This window comes from Schistocerca gregaria, unplaced genomic scaffold (assembly GCF_023897955.1).
Source record: "Schistocerca gregaria isolate iqSchGreg1 unplaced genomic scaffold, iqSchGreg1.2 ptg000100l, whole genome shotgun sequence".
NCBI classification, from domain to species: Eukaryota; Metazoa; Arthropoda; class Insecta; order Orthoptera; family Acrididae; genus Schistocerca; species Schistocerca gregaria.
Genome location: NW_026061715.1, coordinates 1,160,292 through 1,185,547, shown reverse-complemented (window position 1 = coordinate 1,185,547; position 25,256 = coordinate 1,160,292).

The window sequence follows — 25,256 nt, the reverse complement described above, 5'->3', positions numbered from 1 at the left end:
TATTGTGGACCATGTCCTACAAGATACACAAAAATGGCTCGGTGCAAACAAGCTAACACTGAATGCAAAAAAAAAAAACCTAATTATGTGCAATATGTAAGAATAAGTGAACATGACGACCTACATCTCACTATGGAGGGAAACAACTTGAAAGCGTTCAGTGAGCAAAATTCCTGGGTATGCACATTGATGAGAAGATAAACTGGAAGGACCATGTGGTGAGCTTAGCACTAAAACCCAATTCAGCATGTTTTGTACTTGGAATAATTTCAAGAGTTTGTAGTAATGACTGTACCAGATTAGTATATTTTGGCTATTTCCAGTCAATTGAGGCCTATAGGATAGTATCCTTGAGGAAAAACAAATTGTTGTTTAAATGAGATTTTCAAATTACAAAAACACCCTATTCAGATAACGACCCAGAGCCCACATCAAACACGTTGTAGGCCCCTTTTTAAAGCATTGGAAATTTTTGCAATTCCATCATTATACATTCTGAAATGTCTGTCGGTGATCAAACAAAATCGCGACAAAATGAAAAACCAATACAGGTTACCATACACGGCAATGTAAAAATCTCCACTTACAGGCTGTAATAAGGACCCAAAGTCAGAAACATGTATGTAATCAAGGCATCAAAAATTTTAATGCACTACCAAAACATATGAAATAGCTGGAAAATTAGGATAAATTCAAAACTGTTATAAAGAACAACATGCTTGACAAATGTTATTACAGCATAAGTGAATAGCTGTGCACAAATGTATAAGGATTTAAATTCATGTGATGAACAAAATTTCATCAGTGAATGTGTCTGGCAAGCCCATAAGAAGATCAATAACCACATGCTTAAAAAATGTCACTAAAGTATAAGTGAATAGCTCTGCTCAACTGTAGAAAAATATATGATGTGGCAAATGAAATCACAACTTCAAGGAATAGGTCTGTCCAGCACATAATTTCTTGTGTCATAAAAACAGTTATTTGTTGTATATTGTATTAAAAATGAGATAAATTAATATGAATACAGCACAAATTTGATCATTGGGATGTTGTGGTCTTAAGTCCTGATACTGGTTTGATGCAGCTCTCCATGCTGCTCTATCCTGTGCAAGCTGCTTCATCTCCCAATACCTACTGCAACCTACATCCTTCTGAATCTGTTTACTGTATTCATCTCTTGGTCTTCCTCTACGTTTTTACCTTTCCTGCTGCCCTCCAATACTAAATTGGTGATGTCTGAGAACATGTCCTACCAACCGATCCCTTCTTCTACTCAAGTTGTGCCACAAACTCGCCTTCTCCCGAATCGTATCCAATACCTCCTCATTAGTTATATGATCTACCCATCTAATCTTCAGCATTCTTCTGTAGCACCACATTTCGAAAGCTTCTATTCTCTTATTGTCCATGTTTCACTTCCATACCAGGCTACACTCCATACAAATACTTTCAGAAACGACTTCCTGACACATAAATCTATACTCGATGTGAACAAATTTCTCTTCTTCAGAAACGCTTTCCTTGCCAGTCTACATTTTATATCCTCTCTACTTCTCATCAGTTATTTTGCTCCCCAAATAGCAAAACTCATTTACTACTTTAAGTGTCTCATTTCCTAATATAATTCCCTCAGTATCACCTGACTTAATTCGACTACATTCCATTATCCTTGTTTTGCTTTTGTTGATGTTCACCTTATATCCTCCTTTCAAGACACTATTCATTCCGTTCAACTGCTCTTCCAGGTCATTTGCTGTCTCTGACAGAATTACAATGTCACTGGCGAACCTCAAAGTTTTTATTTCTTCTCCATGGCTTTTAATACCTACTCCGAACTTTTCTTTTGTTTCCTTTACTGCTTGCACAATATACAGATTGAATAACATCGAGGAGAGGCTACAACCCTGTCTCATTCCCTTCCCAACCACTGCTTCCCTTTCATGTCCCTTGAATCTTATAACTGCCATCTTGTTTCTGTACAAATTGTAAATAGCCTTTCGCTCCCTGTATTTTACCCCTGCCACCTTTAGAATTTGAAAGCAAGTATTCCAGTCAACATTGTCAAAAGCTTTCTCTAAGTCTACAAATGTTAGAAACGTAGGTTTGCCTTTCCTTAATCTACTTTATAAGGTAAGTTGTAGGGTCAGTATTGCCTCAAGTGTTCCAATATTTCTACGGAATCCAAACTGATCTTCCCCGAGGTTGGCTTCTAGTTTTTTCCATTCATCTGTAAAGAATTTGCGTTAGTACTTTGCAGCTGTGACTTATTAAACTTATAGTTTGGTAATTTTCTCATCTGTCAACGCTTGCTCTCTTTGGGATTGGAATTATTATACTCTTCTTGAGGTCTGAGGGTATTTCGCCTGTCTCATACACCTTGCTCACCAGATGGTAGAGTTTTGTCAGGACTGGCTCTCCCAAGGCTGTCAGTAGTTCTAATGGAAGGTTTTCGACTCAGGTCTTTCACTGCTCTGTCAAACTCTTCATGCAGTATCATATCTCCCATTTCATCTTCATCTACATCCTCTTCCATTTCCACAATATTGTCCTCAAGTACATCACCCTTGTATAGATCCTCTATATACTCCTTCCAACTTTCAGCTTTCCCTTCTTTGCTTAGAACTGAGTTTCCATCTGAGCTCTTGATATTCATACAAGTGGTTCTCTTTAATTTTCCTGTAGGCAGTATCTATATTACCCCTGGTGAGACAAGCCTCTACATCCTTACATTTGCCCTCTACCCATCTCTGCTTAGCCATTTTGCACATCCTGTCGATCTCATTTTTGAGACATTTGTATACCTTTTTGCCTTCTTCATTTACTGCATTTTTATATTTTATCCTTTCATCAGTTAGGTTCAATAACTCTTCTGTTACCCAAGGATTTCTAGCAGCCCTCATCTTTTTTCCTACTTTATCCTCTGCTGCCTTCACTACTTCATTTCTCAAAGCTACCCATTCTTCTTCTACTGTATTACTTTCCCCCTTTCCTGTCATTTGTTCCCTTACGGTCTCCTTGAAGCTCTGTACAACCACTGATTCTTTCAGTTTATCCAGGTCCCATCTCCTTAAATTCCCACCTTTTTGCAGTTTCTACAGGTCATAACCAATAGATTGTGGCCAGAGTCCACATTTGCCCCTGGAAATGTCTTACAATTTAAAACCTGTTTCCTAAATCTCTGTCTTACCATTATATAATGTGAAATATTGCAGTATCTCCAGGTCTCTTCCACATATACAACCTTCTTTCATGATTCTTGAACCCAGTGTTAATCATAGCTAAATTATGCTCTGAGCAAAATTCTACCAGATGGCTTCCTCTTTCATTTCTCCCCCCCCCCCCCCCCCCAAATCCATATTCACCTACCACGTTTCCTTATTTCCCTTTTCCTGCTACCGAATTGCAGTCACCAATGACTATTAAATTTTCGTCTCCTTTCACTATCTGAATAATTTCTTTTACTTCATCATACATTTCTTCGTCATCTGCAGAGCTAGTTGGCATATAAAGTTCTACTACTGTGGTAGGCGTGGGCTTCGTGTCTATCTTGGCCACAATAATGCGTTTACTATGCTGTTTGTAGTAGCTTACCCACACTCCTATTTTTTTTATTCATTATTTAACCTACTCCTGGTTACCCCTCATTGATTTTGTGTTTATAACCCTGTAGTCACCTGACCAAAAGTCTTGTTCCTCCTGCCACCGAACTTCACCAATTCCCGCTATATCTTACTTTAACTTATCCATTTCCCTTTTTAAATTTTCTAACCTACCTGCCCGATTAAGGGATCTGAAATTCCACGCTCCGTTCCGTAGAACGTCAGTTTTCTTTCTCCTGATAACGACATCCTACTGAGTAGAGCTCGCCCAGAGATCCGAATGGGGGATTATTTTACCCCCGAAATGTTTTACCGAAGAGGACGCCATCATCATTTAACCATACAGTAAATGTGCATGCCCTCGGGAAAAATTTCTGCCATAGTTTCCCCTCGCTTTCAGCCATTCGCAGTACCAGCACAGCAGGGCCGTTTCGGTTCGTGTTACAAGGGCAGATCAGTCAATCATCCATAATGTTGCCCTGCAACTACTAAAAAGGCTGCTGCCCCTCTTTAGGAATCACACCTTTGTCTGGCCTCTCAACAGATACTCCTCCGTTTTGGTTGCCCTATGGTACGTCTATCTGTATCACTGAGGCAAGCAAGCCTCCCCACCAACGGCAAGGTCCATGGTTCATTGGGATGATGATAAATAAAAGTGGCGAGTGGATGAGTGTGTTATGCATTGCAAGGCAAAACACAGCCAACTGGGCACGGTATAGCAAGAGCCAACGCTGCAGCACACTACTGGAACAGAAACCTTTCATCATTTTCCACTATGGAAGTGTTTAGAGAACGTGAGCTTAAGTCCTAAACGAACATAGTGTGGATGTGTAAGCCCTCAGCCTTCGTGCACTAAATTCTTCTCATCTCAGTACCACAGCCTTCGCCATCGGCGTAACCGTGGAATGCAGTAAGGGGTTGGCTGTTCGACCACAAGAAGCGGCAGCCTGCCCTGAGTTACAAGGGGCTAGCGGAAATTCGCGGGGATTGTCAGCTGCACTGTTTTGCTGCTTTACCTACAACTCAGACTATTGTGGTCGTGACATTTCTTGTACCTATTAAGTGTTGCAACAATGTATTTGTATGATTTCAGCTGTTACAACTGCGACTCTTTGGCATCACGGTAATAGGGTACGGCATTGTTTCGCCTGTTTAACTGCACAGTTTTATTTTTCGCTATCGATTTGCTGTAGTACCTTAGAACATATTCTGAGGTCAAACAGAACGACCTCAACGCGAGCCAGCATGAATTTCGAGAATATAGATCATGCAAAACCCAATTCACTTAAAAAGCACAGTTGTCCTAGTGAGTGAAATGCGTTTCGGAAATCAGTAAACACCGTTTTCCCCTGTCTGCCTTGATCTCTGGTTTTCAGACTGTCGTTCGAGTCGGGTTGCACGTAGTCGATGTTTTCGGAATCCATGCTGCTTAGCAGGGGGGAGCTCATTCAGTCTGAGGTAACTCGTTACGCCTGAGTTCAGAATTATAAATTTTCTGCTTGACCAAGATTTCGTGCCACCGTGAAGACCAGCCTAGACTTCAGGGTGGCTCTAATGCCACTCTTGATTCCTTGTGGATAGCTTGGAAGTTAATGCTGATAATCTCTGAGAACTGTACACAGTCGTATGCGTGAATACAAGGTGCGCTGATAAAAAGTAAAACATTTATTAACTGTCGGCTGCTACTTGGTAATCAGCACGTGATTACTGACGCAAAAGGTAATACAGAGTTTGACAGTAGGCGTACAAAAAATATCTCGTGACCAAAGACGTAAGCGTAGTTATGGCGATTCGCTTCTTAAAAGTTTACACAAGTACAGATGGAAATTGTGCTCGAATATGTGATACAAATAAAGCAATATACTGATGCGAGTTGGGCGTTTTACTGCTCTGTAACTGGCAACAGGATCGCGTTTACGTGTATGTTATCTGGGCATCACAACCAATTAAAATAAATCCTCCCCCCCCCCCCATAAGCATAAAAAAGCAAATGTCGGGCTTGGTAGTCTAGCGATAATGAGCGTGCAGGAACAGTAGAAGTCGCTAGTTCGAATCTCGGTGCCTTTCTTTTTTGTATTTTTAAGTGCAGTGTGCCATGTTTTTGGCTAAATATACCACTTAATCTTTTACCCTTGTTTTCGTCTGTCTGTTGCAGATCCTTTGCTTCGGGAATGGGGAGATGTATCAAGTTGAAATTTTTTTCACATACAGAGGTCGTGTTCCCTTCACGGTGTAAAATATACAGACCTAGAGGGCACTTTCTGTTGACCTACACTAATGAAAATTAGCAAGGAGCAAGGTTTTACAGTACACGTAAAGGAAAAATCCGAAAACTGGCAATTTGTTATTATATCACACGGAAATTGTTATCCAACAACGAACTTCAAATTACAACATCAGTAGTTCTGCGTTCATGTTGACTGGGTCCCAATACTAAACGTCAAATATCGCGCAAGGAATGGCAGTATTGTGTTTCGGAATGTAGCCGTCATCAGATATCCATATGCATATGTCGTTCAAAGTTGCATGTGAAGCAAAATTTCGCAGAATAGACGCAGTTAGCCTCAATGCAAAACTTCTAATTACTCTAATAACAGTAATACTTAAATATCTTCAACATTTCGCGGTCCTGTCACCAACTGTGTAAACATTAATTTTAATAATGAACAGTCTCAGTTGCACCGTTTATCTAGAATTTACCTGTGTTTCAGTCGGGATAACCCAACCTTCTTCACAATAACATATCTACTGTCTGTCCATAGTGGACATCGCCAAGTTAATACTACTAATTCATAAACTATCGCCAGACTGTAAAACTTATCTGGCACTGCCTCGGCCCCACTTCGCGACCGCGATACGGCAGCCACGAGTGCTGTACTGGATCTCTACTATGAACACACAGTAAACACTGTTATTCTGAAGAAGGTTGAGTTATCCCTACTGAAACCTGGGTAAAGTCTAGGTAAGCGGTGCAACAGAGGCTGTTCATTATTAAAATAATAATACTGGTCGCCTGCTTCCTGCATGACTTCGTCACATTTATACTATTAAAATGAAAACATTCTCGAAAATCTTTTAATCCGTGGGATCGGTATCTTGCCAGGATCAATGTCGATAACGGGTGAAAATAGTCGAGATTCTCTACTCCCGGAACGTATGAACTGTCTACATACATAATTAAGTTTGTATAACATCCTCACCGAGCGAGTCCATTTTTTCGTTTTTTTTTTTTGTATATTATGCAATGTACCTTTTTTCTCTTTTGAAAATGTGTCTTAATGACGTGTAAGATTTGGCAGTTCATGGATGACTGACATGCAATGATTCAAACCCATTACATTCTTATGCCTTGTATTAAATAACAATGCTGCAATGAGACTGAAAATTGAAACCTATTACAGGGTTGCCACAACTTTCCCCCAAGTGAAAGACCTAAATTGTAAAAAAAAAAAAAAGTAATGACCTCTGTGTTTCTGAACGTGTGAACAAAAATCTTAAGTACTAACATCAAAATGTTGTGTAATGAACTGCTTGTAGATGGAGAAAGGAAGCCCAATGGTAGATATGTTAAAATCAGTGATCTTAATTAATTTTCATAAAGCGAAACCTATTTGGTGACGAAAATATGCATTTTCTTGGAGTTGCGAGACACATTCCTGAAAGCAGTGATGGTATTTAAAATAATCTCAGAAAAAAAGTAGGACTCTCGAAATAAATGTACAAGGTGGGGAAGAGGTGTGTCAACCAACACTGTAGGTGACTGCTAATAAAATTATGCTTCTATGTTCGTAATTGTCGGTTATTACTCACTGAGTTATGTCTATTATCTACAGGTATTGTGTGATTCTTTTTCTTTCAATAAATACATGACCTCATAGTGTACAAACTGCCTGCGATTGCCACAAATTTTTTTTTCTTATCGTCCATTCTTTCAAATATATAAACTACTTTCGAAGTGCCAAAATATACTATAATAAATAAATTTTGTATCAAACGCCGCACTGTACAATGTACTTGCTGTGAGACAGTCACGATGCCCGAAATACATCGCCTGGGGCCGAGGAGGGGCACCACAGTCCTAGGTCCATGGTAGTACCCGCACATTAGTGGCAAACTATGGGCTTTGGATCGGCAGGCCCGATCCGTTAGAGAGACCCACAGAAATGGCCTGCAATTTTGGCCCGCCACGAAAGTCCATTCATGTGGCCAGCCATTCACATGTCACAGTCACCACATCGATGAAATGAGACCGCGGCGATAACACACGCAACGGGTAACTCGAGCAAATACTCTGAGAGTAGTCAGCAGCTCACCGTAAGGATGATCGCTCAGGCACATAGAAATGACCATCAAACTCTATAACTAAATTTTTGGCTATAGCCTTTGTCAGAAAACGAAAGTAGTTGTGACTTTTCTTTACCGCCAGTTCATTCGTCCAGTTGCGGAAGCTGTCAGGCGCTGACGCCACGCTGCAACACACTACTGCCAGGCGGGCTGCATCGGGCACAGCCCCTGTAAATTAGCAACTGCACAGTCCAGCGAGCTAAGAAAGTTGCAACTCGGTCTGCAGAGGTCCTTGGTGCACACGAGACACTAGAACAGGTGGTGCACACAACCGCGACAGTATCACTGCTGCTGCGGACCTTTCGCTGCATCCACCGTGACTCGTGCGGCCTCTGGAGTGTAAGTGTGCCTCCCGGGCAGTCCCGTCGTAGCCGACAATTGGTGCCCAGCATCGACTCCGACTGCACGCCGCCTTCGCTTCCTGTCCACAGTGTTAACTATACAGACGGCGCTTCTACGAAATCGGCAAAAAATTATATACACCATTTAAAGAATATTATGTTTTTGAAGAAAACTACACTGTCAAAAATTCCCTTTAACTAACAGCTAAAATTAAAAACTTTTCCATTTCTGATGATGGTAATTCCGTATCCTTTAACGTAGTTAATTTACTTGTTAACATTCACATTTATGAGACTATTAAAATTACTGATGAGAATCTTCTCCAACACAAAAACCTAATGTACAAGAAATTAAAGATGTCATTAGGTTATTACTTCTGATACTCTCCTACAACTATTTCCAGTTTAACGCTGAAATTTTTTTTACGACATTTAGCCTTTTGCCGTGCCCATTTGTATAACAAGTACGCTTGCCAACAGTTTTGTTAAACATCACAAAAGGCAGTACTTTAAGAAATTGGTGTGACCTGAGCAATTTTCCAGTCTTTAGGTACGGATCTTTCTGTGAGCGGTTGTATATAATTACTAAACATGGAGCTATTGTATCAGCACACTCAGAGGAAATTGACTGGTATACAATCTGGAACGGAAACCTTGCCTTTAATAAGTGATTTAAGCTGCTTTGCTACACCGAGGATATATGCTTCTCATTTTGGCACTTTCTGTTGACTGGGCTTCGGGAATACTTGCTTCGTATTCATTGCTGAAGGAGTTTCGGAAAAACACGTTTCTTAACTCTACTTTAGTAGCACTGTCATCAGTGACTCCACCGTTACTTTCGCGCAGTGAAGGTACTGATTGCGTCTTGACACTGGTGTACTTCATGCATGACCAGAATCTCTTTGGGTTTTTCGCCAGATTTCGAAACAGAGTTTTGTTGCGGAAATTATCAAGAGCGTCTCGCTGTAGTAACCGCTATATTTAGAACTTCTGCAAAACATTGCTAGTCTTGCGGATTTTGGATTCTTTTAGTTTTGGCATGCTTTTTCGTTACTTCTGCAACAGCGATTTCACCCGTTTTGTCCATGGGGGATCAGTACCATCACTTATTAATCTATGTGGTATATATATCTCTCAATTGCAATCGATACTATTTCTCTGAAATCATTCCACATCTTTTCTACGCTTACATGATCAGATCGGAAGGAGTGGAGGCTGTTTCCTTAAAAATCGTTAAGAGCATTGTCAGCTTTTTTTAAACAGATGTACTTTAAGTTTCTTTTTGATGGTTGTAGGTGTTACACTATTCAGTGTACGGGCAACTGACTTGTGGTCGCTAATCCCTGTATTCGTCATGATACTACCTATTCATCCAGGAATATTTGCTGCTATGAGGTCAAGTACGCTTTCGTAACCATTTATGCTTCGAGTGGGCTCACGAACTAATTGTTCAAAATAATTTTTTTAGAAAGCATTCAGTACAATTTCGGCTGACGTTTTATGCGTACCGCCGCCTTTAAAGGTATAAATTTTCCAGCATATCGAGGATAGATCGAAATCAACACCGACTATAATTGTGGGAGTGGGGTACCGATTTGAAATGAGACTCACGTTTTCTTTGAACTGTTCAGCAACTATATCCTCTCAGTCGGGGTCGGTAAAACGATCCAGTTTAGTCCGATTGACAAGTACAGCCTCTACCCAAACTATTTCGCAGGAACTATCTACTTCAGTTTCACTACAAGGTAAACTACTTCTGACAGCAATAAATACTCCAGCACCAACTATGCTTAATCTATCCCTTCTGAACGTTGTTAGGTCGTTTGAAAAAATTTCGGCTTAACATATTTCCGGCTTTAGCCAGCTTTCCGTACCTATAACTGTTTGAGCTTCAGTGCTTTCTATTAGTGCCTGGAGCTCTGGTTCTTTCCCAACACAGCTACGATAATTTACAACACCGATCGTTTCTACAACCACCTTACTGTGTGTTACCTGCCCCCTTTTAGACAGACGCCATTTCTATGTTTTCCTGAGACCCTCTAACCTAAAAATCCGCCCCCACTACCCGTGTAGTGGACTCCTGACCTATTAAGCGGAATCCGGAAACCCACCACACTATGGCTCAAGTCAAGGAATCTGAGGCCTACACAGTCACATAACCGCCTGAGCCTATGATTCATACCTTCCACTCGGCTCTGCACCGAAGGACCACAGTCGGTTCTGTCGATGATGGTGCAGATTATGAGCTCCGCCTTAAACTCGCTTAACCATATCCGCTAAACAAAAGGAGAGAGAATCTCCTCCAATCCAAAGCGACACAAGCCATTGGCACCGACTGGGGCCACCACCTGCAGTTGGGTGCACCCTGTACTCTTCATGGCATCCGGAAGCACTCTTTAGAAATCAGGACTGACTCCCCCACCTTGTGCACACTGCCATCCTTCCACACTTTGGCAGCCATGTTACTAAGGGGGCCCAATTACGCGCCTATTATTGGAGTTCCGAACCACCAGCAAACTCACCTTCTGTGAACACCACGAATTTGCGTTCCAAGAAGGTTCCTCTGGAGGCCCTACGATCGGCCCCTCGCAAAGTCTTTCGCTGCCTGCCATACTTTGGAATGATCTCTCACTCGACCACAGGTGAGGGATCAACCTCAGCGCTGCAGACCAACATAAATGTAGGATAATGACATCACTGCTGCTCAAAAATCTGCAGTCAGAGAAGACAACTCCAAATGCAAGGGGAAAAGACACAAGAATGCTATAAGTAAATATCAGAAACTTATCTATTATAAAGAACATTCCTAGATGTTGAAAGCGACCGAAATTGTTAATTCTACTTACGATGTTTTAAAAGAATTAACTTATATGGTAAAATAAAGCAAGTCTGCTTTTCTTCATGGTTACGTGACGTTACGTATATATGTTTTGTATTTTTATTCGTCAATGCCTTCCGTTTAAGCACTCACTCAAGCTAAACAGGTCTCTGCTGCCAAGTCATTATCAATTGTCATTGATGAAGGGTGAAAGCAAAGGAAAGAGTATTCACTTTCTTTTGCCTGATGGCGGATTTAGGGAGTTGGGATGCATGGCAAAAGCGCATTCTTACGCGACTTTTATTTTTACCAAAGTACTTTTATACCGTAACAGCGTTGTGTACGTTGATTATGACTCTATGATCATACTGATATACTAAAAAGGACAACCAAACCAGCATCCACTGCAACGTGGATAGTAGTACGAAAAGATTTGTTTTTACTTTTTAGACATTACTCCTGACTAGAAAATTCGAAGCGCAAGGGACCGTTACAATCGAGTCTGCACAATTCGAAGTTCGAATAATTAACTCGACTTTACTCTAGATGAAATCAGGAAAAATCGAAATAAAATTTTGATTTTTTTTTACTAACGTATTTCCAGTTTTCTTACATGTTTTTTTGCTTTAGTATTTGAAACGGAAGGTACACACAAATGTTCGAAAATACATAAATTCAGCTTCATTCATTTTTCAATGCTGAACCAACTGTCACGAATGGTTGCTTTTTGTCAATTAAGTTTCTCATAAAGAACCTTATGTCTTTGGAGCTAGCGTGTCACTCCTTATTTGTATCTGAGACTTCTGTTCCCAGACTAACCGTAAATGTCTTAGCGTTCCGACAAATACCTTTTGTACCCTGCATTGAGTAAGGCAATACTATAAACTTTCGACTCGCCCGGTCTGCTTGCTCCCGCTTTTTAATACTTATGAGCAACATTATCTTTCCGCTCGATGATCGTTTGCAGCTTGGATGGTGGAATCCCGAAACAATTCGTTACCTGCTACTTCTCGTTGCATTCCACAGCGTCGAAACTCGTTTCTGTTTTACGAATGTCGGAAACTTCCTGGAAAATATCCTAAAGTGAAAAACGTCTACTTTCTCCGTGGTCGAAGTTCCTTGTGTGACAAAATGGCGTCAGATTTGAATCACTATTAATTACGAGACTGACAGTGCGCAAACAAAGGTTAAGTCCACGTGGTTGTCACTTATTGCCTGTATTGGCATATGCGGGTCATTGTTAGGAATCATCTTTATGTAAAATTATAAACTGGTGAAGCTGTTAGCTAGGATTCTCATTTGTGTGTCATTGCGATGAACAGCTTAGGGAGCGCCGCTAGGAGTAACAGAAAATAAAAATATTCGCTGGAATATAAACGAAAATCTATATTGAGTTTAAACCTACGACACATAGGAAGAGTTCGTCTCAGGACTTGTAAATATGCTCTAAATTACAGAAAACGTGAGAAAAGCCCTCCCAGAAGCCTAAATAGGGCAGCGCTGAGAGAAGGTGACAGCTCCCTCAGAGTCGGAAAAAAAGGAAGAAATTGCGCAACGCGATAACGTACTCAAAGGCTATATCGTACCCCAGCCACTGAAAAGTCCAAAATTGTGAGTGTGACCACTGTAATAAAGATATTGTTAACTAAATTTCATATTAATATGAAACACATGTTACGATTTTATCCCGACGTTTTCACGAAAACTCTACGGCCCAGACGTGAACTGCACACACAGAAATTTATTTGCAACGGATTAATAATATGCTGTGGTATTTCGTGCACTGTTAAAACAACTGATGAAACAGACAGAATTATCTGGTGTAAGCTAGGCGTTGACTTGTAATTATAGAATGTCTGCGGGTCGTTTTCATATGACAGTCGCCTCGATTAGTGAAGAAGTTGCTTCGGTTTTCTCGAGGCATTTGGGAACAGGTGGAAACAAACGATTAACAACCGTCGACTGCATACAGTCGCAAAGGCTGATTTCAAATGTCTTTGGTAACTGTAAAGCTACTTCACCTGGGTAGGGGGGACAGCTACCAGTCGGAGGTAAACACTTCCCCCTCACAGCGTTCTAATGTTGCCGGCTACACTATGCCACTCAGCGTCCAATGTAAATACAGCCGACAACAGGAAGTGTGACAGGACTACCAGACTGAGTTCAGAGCAGGAAACGGCCGGGGTCCCCGGTGGTCTAGTGGTAAGGGGGTCTGGAACGTTCCAGCGCCTCGGCTGGGGCTATTCGCCCCAGCCGGGCCGGGGTTCAATCCCCGGCCGGCGCTGGAATTTTCAGATTTCCGAACACTAGCCTCCACCTCTGCCCTGGCATGTGGCGCATGCCGGGCACCCCCGTGGGGTCCGTGCTTCGGATCCCACGTGGAGCTCACTCCCTCACTACAAAATATACCTCATTATGCTGCTGCAATCACTTATTTTAAATTTCAATACGCACACTTTCTTCACCAGACCACATCTACATATATTTTCCAGGTACTTTCTACATAAGACATCTCACTGTCGCAAGAAACTGCATAGTATCATGAACATTTGTAGGATTGCAACAATGAAATGAAATCCTCACTAAAAAAACTAATACGTTTTATTTTCCTTTTTGTGCTAAATGCTGCTAAGATAAATACCAAAACAGCTTTCATTTTCTTGTAGGTAATTATGAAAGTAAGTTTGGCTATAATACTGAATAAATTATCTCAATGTCAAAGAAATGCAAAATATTATATCAATACCATCACACAAGATATTTTCAGGTGTCTCAGTCTGCCTTTTCTTTTTATTATCAGGATTAATTATACGATAATAAATAAATTCTGTATCAGAAATCGTTTCGTAACCGTTCACACTCAGTGCCATTTATAAGTGTATATTGTCAGCAATTGTAGTTTCAAAACAAACACAGGCCTTTTTTTCAAATTATTCAAGTGTCTAAATGAGATTAAGATAGGATACAGGTCACTAATGAGATAAACTCTTTGTTTGTATGATACAGGATAATTCTCCTGGTCTTATGTCAGCTGAATGCTAAATTAAACAGTTAACATTTAAAAAAACGAATTTTACTGACAGGTCTACATGTCTCATATAATATTTCTGTTGGTAGTTTCATGACAACCTCTCAGGCTCAGCTTTATATAAAAGTATCTTGCAGGTCAGAAAAGAAATTTTATTACTACCTCTACAGATTCAGTTGGTCTATTGTTGTTGTACTATTGTTGCATTGCGAGAGAGAGACTGCTACTATAGCTGTTTTCTTTTGCTATTAAATTCCGTGCCATATCTCCATTCTAAATGCTAAAAGGCGTGGATAAACTTTTAGCAATATTATTTCCTTTTCACCACATCGCTGCTAGGTGTCGCTACTGGTCCCTCACACAGTCAGTTGTCTGTAGCGCAGGGCTTCGCTACCAGAGGGCTCTAGCGGAGCTGCCGACGACTCACTCTGCCGGGATTTGCTGCTCCACTCCTGAACGAGTACGCCAGCTGAGATACCCGCTAAATCCTCACACTAAACGAGAAGCGTAATAGCACCAATGCTACATAAGGCAAATCGTGATCAGCGAAACCACCACTATTGTAACTGCTTGCTGAAAATACTGCTACAAACTATTTAGAGCGGAAGGGAGCACCTTACCGAAGCCGATCTAGAGGAAAATCCATTTGGAATGAACAGAACCCATATCTATAACATCTTTAGATACAGAAACTTTTGACAATGTTGACCAGAATATGCAGTTTGAATTTAAGATGCAACCAGGAATAAAATATAGCGAGAGAAACATTACTTAGAACTCCACCAGAAATGAGACAGAGGCTGTACAAGTCGAAGGACATAAAAGTAAGGCAATACGTGAGAAGTGAGTGAGACAGCGTTCTAGTCCATTGCCTGATGTTATTCATTCTATATGCAGGGTGTTTCACACTACTCGGGACTGTACAGGCGATTTAACTGATCAAGTTTTACATAGGAATCTACTTCTGAAAACGTCATCTTGCGATGCTACAGAACGTCAAAGTTATAGGAACCGGCATCTACAAAAATAGATGGATCCCACGAAGATGTTACAAACTTTCTAAGATGATGCAGATGGATAAATGCGTACATTTGTGATTATGTCCTTGCACCGGAAAATTATAACAGAAAACCTTTCTGTTACCTCTGACAGCATGTAACGTTATCGTTGTTGCTAGGATGTAGGACAGGAAACTTGCAGAGGCGGTGGTATGGAACGAAAGAAGAAAACAATGTGCAGTACACATAGGCTGTAAGATGCATACATCATGAACCATGAGCACTTGTTCATCATCGCTTGCGTGAAAGCCATCTCCACTATTGAACAAGTGCTTACAGCTCCAGAATTATGCAGTTTAGAATCCATGTTTACTGCACTTTTTTTCTTGTTTCGGTCTATACTGCCGCCTCTGAACGTTGCCTACCCTACAATCCTAGCAACAACAGTACCAGTACACGTATTCCACTGTCAGAGGCAGGATAACGATTTTCACTTGCAACTTTCGACACGTTTGTTTCCGGTACAGGGGCCCTTACCTCAAATCGATACATTTGTCTGTTTCCATCATACTAGGAAGTTTGTAACACAATCACGGATCATCTTGCATATACATACATTTACCGGAGCTTGTGACTTTGATGCTCCACAGCGTCGGTGGGTGACGTTCGCAGGCACGAGTTTCTAAGTAAAACTGCAAGCTCTAGAAGTGTTGTGGCTCAGTGGTCTGAAGAAGATGATTCTTGCGAGGAAGGAAATATATTTGAAGATGCAAGTAGTGAAGAATTAGCCAATGAACCTGCAGATGTGAATATTGAGGCAGATGGCAGTCCTTCCGATAATATTACTTCATCAGAGTCTGAAAATGGAGCACCACCACAAAAAGGTATAGAAGACCACACATACATTAGTCGGAATGGAGCGATTTGGAAATTAGATCCTCCTGAAACTTTTCGTACGCCTGTCCATAACATCGTAAAGAAGGCACCTAGTCCAGCCCTTGGTTTGAATACCTGTAAACCTAAGGATGCCTGGGACTATTTCATCTCCAAGGAAATGATCATCTGCACAAATATTGAAGGCAGAAGAGTGGCTGCTTTACGTGGAAAAACGTTTTGCTTCCTGGAATGGTGGGTTTTCTTGGTCTTTTACTGCTTTCTGGTGATGAGAAGACTTGGGATGTCCTTATTAGAGAATTATTCTAGGATGAAAAGGAAAATCCTACATAGAAGGCTACCTTGCCAGTAAATAGATTCGAGGATATAAGGAGAATGATTAGATTTGATGACAGGCGTACCCGTGAAGCTCGATCTGCAGATGACGCAGCAGTTCGCTATGTATGGGAACTATTTCTTGACAAGTGTAGAAATAGAATGAATCCCAATCATTCGCTCACAGTTGACGAACAGCTAGTCCTAATCCGTGGAAGATGCAGCTTCACCCAGTATATGCCCTCTGAACCAGCCAAGTGTGGCATAAAAATATTTTTGTTATGTGATCATATGCTTTAGAGGGAACTGTTTACACGAGAAGGAAGCCCCATGAATTTATTCAGAAAAATCTTGGATTGAATGTAGTGAAAGATCTTGCTAAAAGCATTCAATGATCATCAAAAAATATTACCGTTGACAACTTCTTTACTAGTGTGCTTCAGAAGCAAATTACAGTGGTGGGAACAATCAAACAAAATAAACCAGAAATTCCTAATGAGATAAAACCATCTGTCTCAAGAGCAATTCATTCCTCTTTGTTTGCATTTATAGGTGTCATTACAATGGTGAGTTATCTTCCCAATAAGAAGAAGTCTATAGTTCTCATTAGCACAATGCAATACGACAGAAACATTGATGAAACTCATGCAAAAAAGAAACCAGATGCAATAAACTTCTATAACTCTACGAAGGGTGGAGTAGATAAATGGACCAGAATATTCGTTATTACACTTGCAAGAGACGAACGAGAAGATGTCCATTTGCATTATGGATGAATATGATGGACATCGCAGCAATGACCACTGAAATTTTATTTTCCGCCCAACATCTGACATACCATAGTGGAAGAAGTAATAAAAGGCGTTTGTTCCTAAGAGGTTTAGCAGAGGAAATGGTAAGACCTCTAATGGAACTTCATATTCAGATCCCTAATCTTCCAAAGAAAATCCTTGATGATATGCGAACATGTCATATTGCCAAACCAACTACATGTTTCAGGAAAAAGAAGAAGATGCAATTATTGTCCATATAAGAAACACAGGAAAAGTGCTATGACATGCATTAAGTGCAAACCCAACTTTTGTAAGGAACATAGTGGCGTTCTTTGTGCTTCTTGTTTGTCACATGTTGAAAACTAAGAAAGATGCAATTTTATGTGAACAATGAATAATAACTTTTTATAAAAATATTGCCTATACACATAATACTGTGAATAATGAGCATGTTTTAATTGAAGAAATTGGTTGTAATAAGTGTTTTAAAATGTAAACTGCAAGTTATAAGTGAATTAATAAAATAATTTGTATATGTTGTTTGTAAAGGAAAGTAACTAATAAAAATTCACTCTTAGAGTTTTATATATAAGAAATGTTAATCAGGCCCACCAGATCCTGTCACTGTATCTTAGGAATCTTGCGATATGACAAAAAATTTGACAGAACGAAATTTAACTCCAAAGAATGAATATGTGGAAAGAGGAAAATTTTAAATTAGATCAGGGCCTTGGAGGCTCTGCATATGCATTCACGTGTGTTTTCGGCACCATGCATCCTAGCGTTAAGAGAAACAGAATGTTTGCATAAAGGCAAACCGCCGGGCTGTCCCCGAGTGAATGATACAGACGTCGAACGCATCCGCCACAGTTTCACGAGGGGTCCGCAGAAATCCGTTCGCCATGCAGCTCGACAGCTCAGCACGCCCCCGATGTCCGTCTGGCGTCTATGCGTCGACGTTTCTGCATCAAACAATATTAAATTCAGGTACTGCGAGCTGTTCGTGAGGGTGCTAACATCGTGTGAAGTTCCGTAATTTCACTCTTGGCAAGGTGGAGCATGGCTGTTTTCTCCCACAGTTAGTGTTTAGTGACGAGGCAACACTCCATTTACATGGAGAGGTGAACTGTCATAATGTGACAATATGAGGTACGGGACAACCACATGAAGTTGTACAACATAAAATATACTCTCCTAAATTTAATATTTGTCTTATGTATTCCTATTTTTTGTCTGCATCCTAGATATTTATAGGCATCTGATTATTCCAGCGCTTCTATGCAGTCGCTGTGGTTATCCAATATGTAATCTTCTTGTTTAGTGTGTTTTCCCTTGTCTATGCTATTTTTCTTACATTTGTCTGTTCCAAAAGCCATATTTATATAATTGCTGAATACTTATGTTATCTTTAGTAATTGGTTGAGTTGTTGATTTTTTGCTGCCAGTAGTTTTAGATCATCCATGTGTGGGTATGTTCCAGTAATATTGTATCCATAATTTGTATTATTTAGCATGTTGGATAGTGGGTTCAGAGCAAGGCAGAACCAGAAAGGACTTAATGAGTCTCCTTAGTATATTCGACGCTTAATCTGTATTGGCTGTGATGTGATATTATTTGAATTTGTTTGGATATTAAGTGTCGTTTTTCATTACTATGTTTAGGAACTGTATCAATTTAGGATCTACTTTGTATATTTCCAATATTTATAGTAACCATGAGTGGGGTACACTATCAAAACCTTTTCAGTAATCAATGTATGTGTAGTGTAGCGTCCTTTGTTTAGTTTTAGCTTGATATGTTACCTCTGCATCTATTATCAGGTGCTCTTTACATACTCGTGCTCCTTTGCAACAGCCTTTTTGTTCTTCATTTATAATTTTGTTCTGTGTTGTATGTATCGTTATTTTCTGTGTAATGACTGAAGTTAATATTTAGTATATTGTTGGTAGGCATGTCATGGGGCAATAATTTGCTGGGTTTGCTGTGTGTGCTTGATCTTTAGGTTTCAGACAAGTTATTCCTTGTGTATGTGTATCAGGGAATGTGTATGGGTCTGCAATGTAACTGTTAAATTATTTAGTTAGATGTGAATGTGTTGACGTGAACTTCTTTAGGCAGAAATTTGCTATTTTATCTTTTCCAGTGGTTTTCCAATTGTGTGTAGAATTAATTGCTTTGGTCGCTTCATGTTACAAAATTATCACTTCAGGCATTTGTGGTATCATCTTTTATGTCTCTGTTTTCGCTTGTATCCACCGTGCATGTCTTTTATGTTGTACCGGGTTTGACCATATGTTGTTCCAGAAGTGTTCCATGTCTGTTATGTTTGGTGGATTGTCTATTTTAATGCGTGTGTTATCTATTGTCTGGTAAAATTTCTTTTGGTTTGTGTTGAATGTTTGGTTTTGTTTCCTTCTATTTTCACTTTTTTTGTATGTTCTAAGTCGTTTGGCCAATGCTTCTAATTTCTGCTTCTTTTCATCTAATTGCTCTATCGCTTCTTGTTGTGAGATTTTACCTAACCTTTTTGGTTTTTTATATGATATTTCTTTTCTTAGAAATTGTGTTAGCTGTCTGATGTCTTCTCTCAGTTTTTCTATTCCGATCTGTAGCCTGTGTTGCCATGCAGGTTTTGTGGGTCTCTTCTGTGTGTTGGTTGGTTCTGATGTCTGTCTAGTGTGTAAATTTAGTGTAGAGAGTGCTCCTATTTAAACCAGTAGTTGTAACTCTCCCATAGTTGTGTTTCCATTTATTTTGTTGTGTATGATTGTGTTGATAGTTTTTATTGTTGTTTCGACTTGTGGGTTATTTGGCGGTGTATGCAAGAATGGTCTAATGTCTGTATTTGTGTCTTTGTATTCTATATATGTCAGTTGAAATTTTTCTTTTATATCTAACATGTGTGTCACTTCGTGTTCTATTTGTACTTGTTCTGGTGGCAGTCTTAAGATTTCGTTTTCCTCTGATTGTTTAATTGATGCGTGTTATTCTTTGTTTGTTTGCTCTGGGATGTGTGAGTCCATTACTGTATTATTTTCTTCTTCTTCTGATTGGGCATTATTTTGTTCCAGTATTTGTTGTTCTCGTTGTTTGATGTTTTCTAATTCTGATTATTACACGGATCTGATCAGCTAGTCGTTGTTCTGTTAAAAATTTTAAATCTGGGCATCTGGTAGGAAATGTTGTGTATACTTGTGATCTGTATCCAGTTGTATTGGTTGCTAGGATTGTTGCTTGGTATTATTATTATTTCGTTGTTGTTCTGTTGGTTAAACGTGTGTGTAGCGTTGCCAGGTTACTTACTACAGTAATTTTTTTTTTTTTTTGCCTTTGCTAGAGCCGTCTTTTAAGTTTGCAGGATCCACGGCTAGTTGCTTCTTTTGGACTGCGACATTACTGTTCTTTCGAAATGTGCCGTTTGTTACTCTTAAAACCAACATGGAGAGCTCCCCAGCGGTGGGGTCGACTTTTTGAAACCAAATAAGCGGTAGTGTAACTCAAGACCCCCCAGTATCAGACCCTGCATCCAGGTGGGCCTCCGTTTGCAAGTAACTGACGCAGAAGAGTTTGGAATTTTGCGTCATGCTATATAGCGTTAAGGAAGTCTTATTCCATAGTCTTGTTGCGTGTCATAATGGTTAGGACAGAAGCTTAACCATGCCTCGTCAGGTGCAGTAAAATTTTTTTAAAATCCTTATCGAAATGACTTTGGTGCCTATTTTTACTCAATTTATTGTTTTAAATGTAATTTCTTTCGTTCTATTCCTTTGTCACATCGTTTTAATCACCGTATGAACTTTTCCATTTGTTTCATTTTTCTTTGCATCATTCTTCTTCCAATCGGAATTTTTGTGAATGTGTATTTTATTGTACCTATCTGTTTGACTATTCAATTACTTCAAATCTCCGATAAATTAATTAAAAAAACAAAAGACGAAATAATCTATTTATATTGACTGTGCATTAACGTGAAAAACGTATTTTTCATTACAAGACGTGCCTTTTTCTGCATGGTAATCGACATACAAATATTTAAAACATTACCTAAATTCTTTGTGTACTATGGAAATGTATGGTAGATGATCATATGAATGAGAGAAGGTTTTCTAAGTAAAACAAAATTCAAGCAATGTGAGAAATCGATATAATGAACACAATAACGAAAACACAGGGCCATAAAAATAGGAGAAATTAAATCGGAATTAGTACATGAAGATAATTAAAAGTTCACGAACAAATATTTCCAGTGGAAAATGGATGATAAGAAGAAAAATTAGACCAAATGAAGAAGTTCATATCACTATTGAATCACGTGACCGAGGAGCGGAAATAAAAAAAGTATATTTACATCAGTTGAATGAAAATGATTATCAATATCACTTCGATAAACACCTAGCATAGATTTCTTCCTCTGGTGAGATTCGAACCCACAACCTCATGCATGTGAAGCTAGTATCCTTTCCAATACCCTCACAACCTACCTAGGTCATTCGGCGTTCTTCACGTTAATGAGTCTCACACAAAATTCCGAATTTCTTTTCTCGTCAGTTCCTCGAAAACGTCTACCCACGAGGATGAATGGCTGCACTGTGTGATACTTGGGTGCTTTACCTACATAACCGTATAGATGGTTACAGAAAGTCGATCCTACCCCTGGAGAAATCTCCTTGTAAGACATAACGAAAGAGTGCCGCCGTTTCATTATATCTACTGATACGGTGGTCGACACACAGTTAGTAGTGTAGCCATAGTAACACAAACGGTCTGAAAACTGCACGATCTAAGCAACGAGGGACTACCTCGCACTTAGTCCAAAGGAAAATCTCCAGAATTACTAAAAGACTTGTAGCCAATGAACCGAGTCCCCTGAAGTCATTTAGTCCGTAGCGACTGCTGAGAACCTTCAGAGCAGTCATTAGGATTCGCACTCTACTACTTCGATGTTACACGTTCGGTGTCCTACTCTATGGAGCTGAGTCATGGAGTGTATTAGGCATTTGAAATGCGATCGTATGGAAAAATATTAAGGATACCATCGACAGATTTAGTCAAAAGTACGGCGGTACGAAAATGTAGAAATTCTCAACAGCATCCAGAGAGCAGAACTCGATTGTTTTGGTAGCGCAATTCCGCAACAACAAATAAAACCTGTTGAAATTATTAATTCAAGGAAACATTAATGGCCGGCAGTCTGGACGAGCGTTTCTAGGCGCTTCAGTCTGGAACCGTGCGACCGCTACTGTCGCAGGTTCGAATCCTGCTCCGGAAATGGGTGTGTGTGATGTCCTTAGGTTACTCAGGTTTAAGTAGTTGTAGGTTCTAGGGGACTGATGAGCTCAGATGTTAAGTCCCATAGTGCTCAGAGCCATATGAACCATTTTTTGAAAGATTAATGGAATATGTGATCCACGACGCATAGGATTAACCTGGCTAAATAACTCAAACCAGCAGTTTGGGTTCAGCACTGAATCAATGTTCTGAAAAACCATGGACGGACAACAGATCATGCTATCGATCGGCAGTGTTACTGGAGGACGAGGTACTTAAGAGAGGAAGAATGACAATGCTTAAAAATTACATAAATGCTCACCATTAAATTTAATACTCCACTCATATAATCGCGCTAGCTGCCATTAAAATTAATCTGCAATTGGCATACAGTTAAAATTTTTTGAACCTAGTGCTCTTAACAGCACTCATGTCACCACTTATTTTAATCAATGTATTTATTTTCTCAGACATCCACCGTACGAGGACGCACTGAAAAGTAATGTCGACAGATGTTTTACGTGAAAACTCTCAAAGCTTTTTAAATAAAACAAACTTCATTAACATTCTACATTGTATTCTTCACGTCTATAAATTTATTTCTCAAGACACTCACCCTCGGAACCAGCAAAATTTCCCCAACTAGATACTATTTTGTTGACACCGTCACAGTGTACTGTTTGACTATGTTAACAGAGCCACAACCTTACCTCTGCTTGCACCGCTTGAAACAACTGAAGTGCTCAAAGGTTTTCTTAGTTTTGCGATAGACGAAAATCGAGACTGTGTGTAGGATGATCGACGGCAGTGCAAGGACGTCGGCTTGCTGCAGATGCCGCAGCGATCGTGTGTAGTTTGGCACTGCCGTGCTCAAGGAGAGTGTGCTCCACATGCGGACGAAGTCTTCGAATTCGTTCTTTTAGTTTTGTGAGCTCTTTCTCACCCACCAACATAGTCACTCAGATAAGAGAGGTAACTATCCAAAATAAGGATAAACACTTGTTACAAAACGCTCCTTACGCAAAATCAGAGGGCTGCAGATATCCAAAGTAAAGATGTAGAATGTTACTGACTTCATCAAATAAAACAGACCGAGTCATTATCTTCTCAGCACGCCGTCGTGTTATAAGCACAAAAATCCAAAAAATTGTTTCAGAGCAAAGTATGCTGTATTTTTAAGTGATGATCTTTGTAATGTACATCTGTATTAAACGTTATGCTGGTGATATATGGTGACAATGCGTATTTATATTTACAATGAAGAGAGATTGACCAGTGGCCAATATACAACTAAAACCAAGTTGTCAGATGGATATTAACTGCAATGGATTAGTGGAGAAATACAGGGATGAAGAAGTAGTTCGATTGTCTTGCCGCATGTATGCTGTAGAGCACATCTTCCACCGGACTGCCTTGATGATGCATGGATGGTAACAGCGTAGTAAATGCCCGGTGACGAAAAGGTCATGAATTCGTAGACTATATAGTCAGTCAATAGATGGAAAATCCTAGTACACCATCTGAAATGTGGAATTGGTGAAGACAGACAGTCGACCGAAATTATATCGAAATAAATTCATTCTTAACTTGTCTTCAGTTGCGTTAGGTAACACCTCGATAGCTAACACATCTGCGTTCAGAGAATTTATTTCGAAGTGATTTCGGTCAGCTGTCTACCGTCATCAATTCGATGCACAGGACCATGAATACTGTCGAAGTTTGGCATAGCAAACGATACTCAATCAGGCAAAGGTATCTGAACCTACAATTTCTGATCAATATGCTAAAGGAGAATGTAATAAAATCAATACCTGAAATTTAAAAAAATGTAATCCGTCGGTTAGCCTCTTCAGTGAAAGAGATTAAAAATAAATCCGTGTTGAAAAGGAGTTAAAAGATATTTTAAGAATACATAATGACTTGGTGGATTTAAGGAGTTTAAAATTTACGTCATTCGTACGAAAAGTTCGTAAAATAAGACAGAAGTAATGTTGTAGAACAGAAAATGTAAAAAATAATATTTTTTTAAACACGGCTATGCACAGCCTTAAGCCTAGATAAAATGTGGAGGGGCGATCTTATTACAAAACAACAGGCAGAGCCTCCCCATTGTCGCGGCTTCCTTTGCAGGTCGGAGAAACCGCAGCTAAAATGTATGTGGCCAGAAACACCACGTTGACTCACGGCCGCAGAAGCCCATGACACCCTTTAAGAGGCGGCGAGGCATCTCGTACTGTAGTTATATGAGAGTGAATTTATTCCTCGCTCCTCATGAGACATCATCAAACTTATTTTCCTGCTTCTGGAGTGTCTACAGCGAGTATGAGGGAATCCCGAAACGTGACATCTTACTTTTGTACTGCTCTTCGTTCCACACCTTCAAGGACAAACTTCTTTTCTGTGGCACTCGAACACTTGTACTTCTTCGATGTCATTTTCACGGCGGATCTATGTACTGTGCTTATGCTTTATTGAGAAAACACGTAAATTTTTCAAAGTGTTTAGAGATGAAACGATTATCTTAATAACCGATAAAACAATTCCAGATATCGAGTATTACGTACCGGCTGGCACTTCATTACGAAATGTTTACGGGGCTGTCTGTTATGACAGTCGCTTCCGTTTATGGAATGTACCGAACACAGGAGGTTTCTTCGGTAAACAGAAGTTCTTACATGGGTCTTGACAACACGATCGAATTACAGAGGTTCAAATAGTGAGACGCGACTGTGTGGAACTGCATAGGCAGATTTCGGTCTCTGGAAATAATTGTAACTCAACTAAGGACTTTATAGCGACACGAACGTCAGCCGGGTAAATAAGTCCCACACTAAGTGGACATCCAGCGGACGCAGGTAAACACTTCCTGTTACA